Raw genomic sequence first — 11,720 nt, forward strand, 5'->3', positions numbered from 1 at the left:
CAAGTTCAATGTCCAAGACTCAATTACAATGGTTTTAATTCTAATAGATTTTAAATTAAACCTAATAGGGCTTGCCTTAATTGATTTTGATTCTAAAGAAAGGGAATAATAATTCCTCTTTATCAAATCAGATTGGAATATACGAAACAAAATCAATTAAAATAAAGCTAAGGAAAGAGAATATTAAATAAGCACACTTAGCTTAGATGGAGCACGGAATTATCTCTCGAAGTTCGACGAAGATTCGCTTGAATAGATTAATTAATTCGATGATTTCTTCGAGATTCGTGCACTATTTATAGGTGAGCGGATCGTGTCTTCGACTGGTCTAGGAGCTCTTCGACTAGTCGAAGCAATAACGATGATATTTGAAAGATCCGGCAGGATAAGCTCTGACCGTTCTACGTCTGGTCGAAGGCACCTTCGACTCGTCGTAGGTCACCTACGACCGGTCATAGGTTCCTTCGACTGGTCGAAGAACCTATAACACATCGCCTGTATTTTGAGTCAAAGATTTACGATTGGTCGAAGATGCAGAGTCGACACTGTTCCTACGATCGGTCGAGCATTCCTCACGACCGCATGACAGATTTCATCCGAAATTTGTAACAAACTCACGACTGATCGAGGAATTTCTTAGACTGGTCGAAGCAACTCTAGGACTAGTCGAAGAAGGCCTAGGACTAGTCGAAGAACAGACCAAACTCATGTAAAATAAACATTCGACTTATGTATCCAAAATGACCTACTTCTAAGGTCAACCTATGGTCAGTCAAACCTCAACCATGAAGTATGGACATTGAAACATTAGGAACAAGTGACCTTGAAGTATGAGCCTTGAAGTCTTGATGTAGTTGAAATCTTGATGTAGCTCAATCTTGAAAGAGTCTGAGTAATAGCTTCAACAAAGCTCCGTTCCTTCACTGAAGTCTTGCAGCTTGAGTCTTGTCTTGTGAGCAGTTCTTGCATTCAAGATTGATCCTTGTACTTGTGAGCTTTGCTTGTTGTGAGCTTTAGCTGATTATGAATGTTGATCCTTGAGAGAGCTTCACTTATGCAAGTTATATATAACAGAGTATAATAGTGATTTTGGCACCACAAATTTGACAACAAACAGGGATATAAACTATATCACTTATTAATAGTACCAAATCAGAATAGTTCCTGAGTAAGAACATAAATAAAAGAATTCAATCCAGTTGCAACAAGTGAGGAAGGCCTGAAAATATCCAAGTTCTGAAACAACCAAAAAAGTGACCTCCTGCGACTCTAAGATTAGAACAAGTGATATAGAGAAAATAATAATTCTTAAATTATGTGGCTTGTGAATTCAATCTGATGAAAACAGGAAGCACGTCAAAAACCCCCAAAACAACAACAAAAGATTGGAGCATCTTGAAAGAAAAATGGTGTGGCTAAGAAGATTCTGCCCATTGAGTATAAAATTACAATTCTTCCTGGCAAGACCCAAAAGGTAGACCACTCTTTTTCTTTCTTTCTTTTTTTAAATTTTTTTTGTCAAATGCCCCCAAAATCCAAAATCTTCATTCTGCAGCTCCATGAATTCGATTTAATTAAATCACAATAATATGATGCAGTGAAAACAGCACTATCGTAATTTTGTGAAGGGGGGGCAGCAAGAAAAATCTGCCAAACACAGATCTTACTGAACAAACTCAACAAAATAAGAAACCACATTTCTCATAAATACTAAATAAAAAAATAAAAAAATAAAAACACCGAAAGAAGCACCTTTTGCAGCTGTTTCTTCAGAACCTCTGCCTCCTTCAACTCGATGAACATATATCATGGAATGGAAACTAATATCTTCTTTGCTTGAGATCAGAAAATCAGATGGTTGTTCTCCTGCTTGAAGAAGTTCCAGATCTCTGCATGAGACAAATTTTAAAAAATGATCATAGCATTAAGGTTGCCAACATATGAATAAATGAGCAGCTCCAACAGTACAGTGCAAAAATAGAAGAATGACTTGATGGACCTGAAAAAATGAAGGCAAAAAAGAAAAAGAACAAAAAATAAAAATAAAAGAACTGAAGGTAGTTCAAATCCACACCTTGATTTCATTCACTTCAAAAGAAATGTCAGTATCAAATCCCCATAGTACTTATAAAGAAGCTTCAAACTCGTCTGTCATGCCCATTTTGGCCTAGACACTAAGAAAAGAGACCCTTGAATCAAGAATAATAATCTGTCCTGTAAAGAAATATACTGGCCATTAAATAAGAGTAAATATGAGATGAAGCCAGAAACTAGAAAAGAGCGCAGTGAACACATGGAATCTGTCCTTCAGAGGAGTGAAGAATCAGTTGTTGAAAAAAAAAAAGTTCAGAAAAAGGAGAAAAGAGAAGAGAGAAGTTGCAAAAAGAGAAAAGGGTGTAATTCTTGAGAAGTAAGACGCAAATCAACAAATGAAGCAAAACATGGGATGAAGTTCTTAGCAAAAACAATGCTCTTTTGATAATCATCAATTAGTCCTTGTAATGTTTATGATTGATGTAAGGTTTGAGTAAGGCTAGAGAAGTACTTCAATTGAGAGTGATCTCCCATAAGGCTTGATGATGCGCCTCTAGTAATTAAACCAAGACATCCATGGAAGGATGAACATGGGATGCGTGTGAGATCCAAGCCATTCATTAGGTATGGGCCCTACTGTTCATACTTTTTTCTGTAACTCAGATGGAACGAAATTTTGTAGCATGAAAATAAACTTGATGATGAATGACTAGAAAAAATATAAAATTCATTCATTAACTAGAAGTACCAGAAATGTTGCAAGCAATAGACCTGCCAAAGCTGAAAATTTGTGCAATCACCAAGTTGGTGCCGATGAACCCGGAATCACTTGGCCGGTATGGGTTGGACTCACTCATGACCAACGCGGAATCATCCAACTCTTTCTCCTACTAAAAATTGCAAGAAATGATGTGTGTGTGTGTGTGTCAATGTGTGTGTATGTGTGCGTATATATATTAGAACTCAAAAATGGATTTTCTTCACATTGCAAATAGGTCCTTATATAGACCAATTACGCAAACCTCTCTTAACTACATTTAAGAACAACCATGAGTCTACATACTACAAATTTCTAAAAACAAAATACAACTTAAAAAACCGTAAAAAAGGACCTTCCCAAGCTATACATGAATCTCAAAATTTCCTTCATTTCCTATGCTTGCCACATGGCCCCAAAGGCGCCATACATTATAAAGATATGTAAGTGCAGTGGGCTGCAAATTATGGGCTGAATACTGAGGCTTGGGCCTGATTCATGAGCTGGGCTCTACTCTTGAATTGGTTCCTATTCATGGGAAGAAAATGCATAAAAGTAGAGAGTATTTATATTTGTACATATACATGCAATCTCTTAACGTTTCCACTTTTGTTATGCAGGTATTGAAGGAGAGTTTTAAAATATATTGTTCCATGAATGATGGAATCATCAATCTTGTGGATATGGTATGGTGATTTCAACATTCTAGATGTTATACTCACCTCTAAGAATGGATCGCATTGGGCCTTCTATTTAAATGATAATTTTTATTCCTCAATGCAGTTTTTTGATATGTCAAGACATGATGCTGTCAAAGCCCTCAACATTTATAAAAGAGCAGGCCACCAGGTCTCATTGCCTTTTATTTTTATTTGAAGTGCTTAATGCTAAGAACAACTGATGCTCAGCTATAGATTTCTAGGATTTTTTTGGAAGCTAGGAATCGGTTGTTGAGTTTGTTCATTCTTTCAACAGGCACAAAATCTTGCTGATTTTTACGAATTTTGCAAAGGCTTGGAGGTCGCTAGAAATTTCCAATTTCCAACTTTGAGATAGGTTATTATTTTTTTCTTCCAATTTATTTGTTTAAATTTGGGTAAAGTGGGTAAATTTTTTTATTTGATTACTTTGGTCGTTCATACTTTGGGACATCTTTTTTATGGTTCTTTATGCATCACATTTTCAACAGCCACCTCCTTCATTTCTTACAACAATGGAAAAGTATATAAGAGAGCGCACCTTGTACGGGTTCTGTTGCAAATTAGAGACTGGTGAGTAAACATGAATTCATCCCTGGTACGCGTCTGCTAATTTATTAAACATGGGGGAGCCAGTAATCATACTTAGACTGAGGCATAGATTTTTTTTGTTAGCAGCATTGAGATGGGATATTACACTTTAAGACTGCAAAGATGTCTACTGTTACAGTCTTTTAAATTGCAGAACTTCTTGTGATAAGATAGGCCAGTCCCAAACTGCGAAATGTGTCTTAAGAGTGCTTGTAATTCTCAGTTCCCAAGTCAAACATGATAATCTATCACTATATTTTTCGTGAGATATATTCCAGACTGCCCCTTCCATATCTTGCAATTTGGGGTGGGGAAAAAAAAAACCAGAAAAATGGAAGTTCACATAGTGCTAGTTCTGTCTTCTACACCACTCCCACTACCAAGCCTACCTTGTTACCAGAAAATACACCCTTTTTCTCTACACAATTCAACATTCTTAGATGAAAAAAAATTGAAAATGGAGAAAAGAGAAACCTCAGAAACTAACTCTCTTCCGGATCACTGCCACCTTCCATGGCAAAATCCAAAGCACAAAGTCTCAAATGAAAAAAACCAGTAGAATTCAAACTGATAACTCTTCCCTGAAATCCTCGAAGCATCAGAGAAGAACCTAATCGGATCGGAATCAAACACAGCAGAAATAACGAAAATCTAAACCGGGTATTTATAAAAATAAAATAAATAAATAAACACATGAAAATTCCGACTACATAATCGAGTGCAGAAAACACTCCACACGTCACAAAATCCAACAGAATACAGATCAAAAAACTGCAAATCGAAGTATCGAACAAATCAGAATTGTATCACACAACAAATTGTTTCTATGTATTCGCATCAAACAACATAGAAAAATTCCTAATTAGGGTTTCAACATTGAATTAGGGTTTCCACATAGAAAATTCCTAATTAGGGTTTCAACATAGTAAATCCCTAATTAGGGTTTTAACATTGTAAATCCCTAATTAGGAAATCACTAAGGTTGAAATTGATGAAATCTAGACTCTTACTTGTTTCAGATCTTCATCTAAGCCCTGAAATTAATGGCAGCTCGCGAGAGAGAGAGAGAGAGAGAGAGAGAGAGAGAGAGAGAGAGAGAGAGAGGCCGATGTTACTGTAGCTACAGCCATTGATTTTGAGAAAGAGAGTAAATGGATGGAGTATGGAAAATCCAAGCCGAGAGAGAGAGAGAGAGAGAGAGAGAGAGAGAGAGAGAGAGAGAGAGAGAGAGAGAGAGAGAGAGAGAGAGACTCATCAGGAGAGGTAGATAGAGAGAGAGTTGGGAGAGAGAGAGAGAGTCGGGAGAGAGAGAGAGAGAGAGAGAGAGCGAAATGGAAATCGCTTTTTGTTTTTATTTTTATATAGAAACATCCGTGGGCCCGCTTTTAAATAGCGCCGCTGCATGGTGCACCCAAAGTGCCGGTTTTACCCATTTTTGTTGTAGTGTATGGGCCCCACAATAGTATATGTGTTTTCCCATCTATGTCCACATCCATTTTGGACGTGTTAAAGTGATAAAGTCCCTTGATATACATTGATACACCACACTCTTTACGACTTAAGCTTTTGGAGTAAATGGTTATTTGATATGGTATCAAAGCGAATGTCCTATGTTCGAATCTCGAGAGCAACAAATATGCCTCACTAATATGTTATTTTCAGGGTTTAAAAAAAAGTGTAAAATTTCGTCATGAACATGTTCTCAAAGAATATATTATTTTTGGGATCAGAAAAATTAAGTTCAGCTTAGGGAGTGGGCCTAGGGATGTTTTTTTTTTTTTTTTTTTAAAGTGTAAAATTTCGGCATGAATGTGTTCTCAAAACAAAAAATGGCACAGTTTCTGTTCAAAATCAAGATTTTAGAAAAAAATTTATCGTTTTTAGTCATTTCAATTTTTGAGGTATTTTATCATTTTTAGAGTTTTAGATTTTCATTTTTCTTAGAAATTACTAATATAATCATGTTGGGAGTACTGCTCCAGTAAAATTTATTTAGACTTTTTTATTTTTAACAAATTAGGTTTTAGATGAATTATATTATTTTGGGTAACTTTTATAAGGATTAGAATTTTTGTTATTTTACCCATTTTTTAAAGAATTTTCCTCTTTGAATAATTTCAAATTAGGATTTTATTGTTTTCTTTATTAGTGTTGTAATCAAGAAATCTAACATTATTTAATAAAATATATATATTTTTTTTCTTTTATCATTTCCTGTCATGGATTCAAGGTTTTGCATAATTGAGACAGATGATAATATTTTTCATTATCCCTTCACTTTCTTTCCTGGTGTCATGGTACGAGCTTATGCCCTAAATAAATTATCCAAAATGGATGAATGGCTTAAATAAAACACATATATCATGATGGGGCTATAGAGCTTTCGGAGCACCAACCTTTGCCAAGATCAGACAATGGAGGGGTTACCACCGAATCCAAATGCACTGTTTCTGTGGCGTGGACCACCATATTGCTTTTATGTGATAAGCCTATGCATCAAGTGAACCCATCCATCCATTCACGGCACATGTGGAGCACATGTACATGAAATCCGGACGGTATAAATAGTAGCACCCATTGTTCAAAGGGTTCAGATCACAAATTAGAATAATTTAATATCACTGATTAGACGATCCTGAATTATCCATCTGGTCATGAACAGATGTCCCGCAAACTTGCCATGTCAGCACATGTGCTTTAATGCAGAAATAGACCGGGGGAGAACCAGATTGCGTGGTTGGCCACACACAACGGACCTCCCTGGTTTGTTGATGACAACCAGTTGTGTAGGCCCACCATGATGATGTATGTGTTATATCCACACTGTCCGTCCATTTGGCTAGATCCTTTCAGATCTTAAGTCCATAAATGAAACAAATCCAAAGCTCAAGTGGACCACATTGTAGAAAGAAGTGGGGATTGAGCGTCTACCATTGGAAATTTCTTGCGAGTCACAGTTGTTTTGGATTAATCTGATGTTTAGGCGTTCCGTTCATCTAGATCCATGTGACCTTATGAACAGTTTGGATGGAAAATATATACCATGGTGGTCCGTAAGAAGGTTTCAACGGTGGGAATCATTGTTCCCATTGCTTTCTGTGGTGTGGTCCACTTGATCTTTGAATCTATCTCATTTTTGGGCTCAGTCACTAAAACGATCTCCCTAAATGGACAGACAGTGTGAATATAACACACGCGTCATGGTTGGGCCACAGAACTTGGTGACGTCAACACACCACCGTGGTCGGTGGCATGGGACAGACCACCGATTGGGGCTAGCAAACCTCTAGTTGTGTGTCACACTTTCAAATACCTTCCTAGAAACACAAGCTTTCCTAGCTTTGGTCCGCAGTCAAAACTATTGACCTGACTCGACTCGACTGGGTTACCATTAAAACCCTACCGAGTCACGGTCAAGCCATCTCCAAATCCAACAACACGCTTCTGCACAGGAGAAAATAGCTCAAGACTCTCTCTCTCTCTCTCTCTCTCTCTCTCTCTCTCTCTCTCTCTCTCTCTCTCTCTCTCTCTCCATATCTATAAATAAAGCTCCTTTCTCTCCTTCAGGAACTCCAAATCCCAATCTTCTATACAAAAGCCCCATATATATCAAAAAATAAAATAAAATCCTACTTACATTTCGGAGATGGTCTCTCATGGAAGAAATCTCTTGCCAGCAATATCCTTCATTATCATCTTCTTAATAACTACATTCCTACCTCTCATGGCTTCAAGGCCATTAGATGGAGAGTGGGGATCAAAGAATGGAATCGTCATGTTACAGTCCCTCCGGCAAGGCCCCGTGGCACCTTCCAGGCCTTCAGGGTGTACCAATGGACCAGCAAACAGTGGTAGCTGCCCACTCATGGAAAAGAACATCGTGGGCCATGTCCATACAACTTCACGTGGTCCACATTATACTGTTTTCTAGTTTGGTACCGATGCCGTTGATAATGAAACTCATGGCCATGATCAAGTTTCTTGATCTTGGTGCAAGTATTTAACATCAGCAACATATAGATGTGTTTGTGTTTCTTTATAAGTCAGTTTAGATATATTTCTTGAATGGGAACGACCCCTTCTTAAGGAAATTCCGAATAATTGCGAAGCTTGTGATTTTTATGATAATTCATATCTTGTAATTGTAACATTCAAATTTATCTAGGAATTCAAATTCCCAGCGTTTCTCTTTTTTAAGTGCTGGTAACTCATCTTCTATTCAAGTCGATCTCATCTATGATAATCATGACCATCCAATTGCAGGGCTCAACGCAAACGGATCTACCATCAACACTATGGGCAAGTATGGTGTACTGTGGAGAGATAGCTCTCCCACATTATGCTTCTTCGGGTTCTACAATGTGCTCTTTGAGCTCGTGGTAGGTGTGTCTGTTGTTAATTGCAGACCATTCATCTTGTGTTCCTCGTCATGGATAGCTTATGTTTCGAAAGTTACGGTACTTATTGGACGTTCACCTCGATTACTTTTTTATCACCTTAAGTAGTTAAGGTTGACCATTAAACATTTTTACGGATGGATGGGATCGTTCTATGTGCATCTTGAATTATTTGCCATCCATGGCCAACTACATGGACAGACCCAATTAAAAAATGAGCTGCCACTGAATTGCAGGCTGGGGCGCTGAGAAGCCCACCGTGACTTATGAATTTATCAACACCATCCATCCATCCATTTTACATTTCATTTTATGATAAAAGCCAAAAAAATGAGGTAGATACAAGGCTCAAGTAGACCGCAACACAGGAATCAGTGGTGATAATGACACCCACCCCTCTTTGGGCCCACCATGATGTTTGTTGGGGAAAAATAGGACAAGTCCAGGGACTCGGCTATGGAATAGACCAACTTTACTGACACCGCCCGGGATTCCGAGGCAACAAGCCCGACCGAGGCAAGTATACCAAATACCTAATGGAGAGACTTAGCTCGGGTTGTAGGAAATGAATCCCGACCGAGACTGACAAAGTCCAGAGCCATAAGGTAGAATCTATGAGATGTATAAAGTTGACTCGGTAAATGAGGTAGCAACATTCAAAAAGGTCGATTAAGGCCCAAAGCTCAAAAGCCACCAAACCGACCATAAAACCGACCCATATTTAGGTCGGTTACAAAGTCGACTATCGGATTAAGAGAGGATATTGATCGTGAATCGGTTCCATCTCATCCGACAGATGGCAAACAATTCTACTCTTATAGCCAGCCGAGACTCACTCATCACCGGAGTCGGTTCGGCCCGATTCAAGCAAGGTAAAAACGGTGTAAATGAAAACACCTTCCCGAAAATCTAGTAAAAGGATCCCGGATCTCGAAAATCTCAGGATCGGATAGAGTCCAAAAATGGATTGATACCAAATCTCTGAGATATCAGGAGAAGAATCCTGGCACGATGAGATCCTCCTATTCCTATTAAATACAGGAGATCTCCAAGGTGAAAGGTATGCAAAAACTCTCACCAAAAACCTCCTTATACGATCTTATTCCTGACTTTAGCATCGGAGGGTCCCCGGCTCTAGCCAGGGTCTCCTTTGTCTCCTTCCTATGTAGGTGAGAGGACGGAGTGGAGCGTACCAGATTTTTGCATCAACAATGTTTATTTTCCACCCAACCTATTCATAAGATTTCGTAGACCCGGATGAAGGTAAAATGCAAATATTAGGTTGATCCAAAACTTCTGCGGCTCCCAAGAAGTTTTTAATGGTGTGCATTTAACTCCCATTATGGGTCCACTTGTTCCTTGGATCTGCCTCATTTGGGGACTTATTGCCTAAACTAATATAGAAAAATGGATGGACTGTGTTGATAAACTCATACATCACGGGTGGGACCCTCAAACTCCTAGCTTGTTCCGGGCTTGGGACATGCGGGTTAGTACCCAATCTGCATTCGTCATGTAATTTCTTTTTCCAAATTTTTAGAGACGCGCACTATTTTATTGGTCCATTCCCACTATGGTTCAAAAACTTGTGATTCCACTTGGAACTAGGACAAGTCAACTTGATTCGGCTAAGCTCGAGGCCGAGTTATCTTGTAAACTTGGTTTGTATCTTACCCGTGCCTGACTCACCGTTGATTTTCCCCTGACTCTCAGTTTGTACTAGACTTCTGCCTTGCCCTTGACTCATGACTCGTTGTCAACTTAGTGATTTTGTCACCAAACGGCCGAGGGGAAAAGTAAAAGTAAATATTGACGGGGCTGCCTCTGGCAACCCCGATCTGTCTGGGGGTGGTGTTATTTGTAGAAATGCGGATGGAGATCTGATTTTTTGCTTTCTACAAGGGTTACAGTCACACCTCAAATAACAGGGCGGAACTCCGGGCGCTTTATAACGCGATGCAACTCTGCATTGTGCAGGAGCTGCATGACGTGCTCATAGAGTCAGACTCTTCTTTTGTGGTGGAAGCGTTCAAGGGTCTATCCCACCTCCATTGGAAATGGGATTACTGGATATCGAGAATCCAAACTCTTAGGAAAAAAGGAAATTTTCTTATTTCCCGCATTCCCCGTGAAATCAATGGGCCGGCAGATGGTCTCACCCGTTTAGGCACGGCAAACCAGGGTCCGTTTTGGGCAATCACTAAGGCCGCGCTCCCTGGGCTGATTAGAGGCCTGTGTTTTCTTGATAAAGTGGGCATAGGTGTGCTTAGGATATCTTAAATCTTGGCAAATGCTTCCTTTCCATTGTATAGCAACAGGATAGGCGGTCCAGGACCCTTTTTGTCAGCCCGGAGGCGCCCGAAGATCTGCTCCTTTTGTATCTTGGTTGTTTAAATCAATGAATTTTCAGTTTTTTTTTTTTTATTATTATTTATTTTAAAAAAAAAACACGCCTCACGCTGAATTTTTTTAAATAAAAAAGAGTGGAGAGTGACGTTCAATCCGAAGATCCCTTGGGGTAACAGGTGCTCTGAGTTAGTGCACGATGCCACCGTGCAGTATCAGGTTTAGACATTTATATTATGAGCTTTTTGCTAAGCCTACGAGTGCATGGATCAAAGCTCATGTACCTGCCACAAATGTGCCACGCAGCCCAATAAGTTCCAGATTCAATCCATGCATCAAAATGACACCACTGTATTGACATCGGGACCAAGGATTACGTTGTTCTACTGGTCAGGTGGGCTACAGTTTGATAAACAAATGCATGGCTATATAAGACATGGCGTTTTGTAACCCATTCACCTGTTTCCAATATTGGGCCCACGTGACCAGAATTATTTTTGGGAAACCATGTAGAAGATCGGACCTCTATGCAATGGATTGGATACCGTTTGTCATGCTACCACATTTACGGTATGTGCATCAGCTTTATTGCATATGTGTGTGCATAAGAATTGTTGATGCAAATATCTGGTCCACCTTATTCAGACCTTCAAGCACCTGCACAGGAAGAAGACAAAGGAGACCCTGGCTATAGCAGGGGACCCTCCGATGCCAAAGTCAGGCTAGGAATCTGGGTTTTATAGTATTGAAGGATTAGGGAAGAGAGTTTTTGCGTACCTTTCACCCTTAAAGTGTCTCCCATTTATAGGAGAGCGAGGATCCCGCCGTACAGGGATTCTCTCCTAGATTTCTAGGAGATTTGATTTAATTGTAATCTGCTTACGGATGCTTCCCGAT

At 39.2% G+C, this 11,720-nt stretch overlaps 2 long non-coding RNA genes across 2 annotated transcripts; one reads left to right on the forward strand and one right to left on the reverse strand.

The window, feature by feature from the left end:
• Nucleotides 1-1,482: 1,482 nt before the first annotated feature.
• On the reverse strand, nt 1,483-2,187 carry LOC131249036 (uncharacterized). The gene is made up of 3 exons (XR_009172652.1): nt 2,075-2,187; nt 1,753-1,889; nt 1,483-1,549 (listed from the first exon to the last, which is right to left on the reverse strand). It is a non-coding gene; the product is annotated as an uncharacterized LOC131249036 (long non-coding RNA).
• A 1,191-nt stretch (nt 2,188-3,378) lies between these two features.
• On the forward strand, nt 3,379-3,896 carry LOC131250121 (uncharacterized). The gene is made up of 3 exons (XR_009173076.1): nt 3,379-3,477; nt 3,575-3,640; nt 3,767-3,896. It is a non-coding gene; the product is annotated as an uncharacterized LOC131250121 (long non-coding RNA).
• The last annotated feature ends 7,824 nt before the right edge of the window (nt 3,897-11,720 follow it).

The sequence above is a fragment of the Magnolia sinica genome, chromosome 6 (genome assembly GCF_029962835.1).
Source record: "Magnolia sinica isolate HGM2019 chromosome 6, MsV1, whole genome shotgun sequence".
NCBI lineage: Eukaryota > Viridiplantae > Streptophyta > Magnoliopsida > Magnoliales > Magnoliaceae > Magnolia > Magnolia sinica.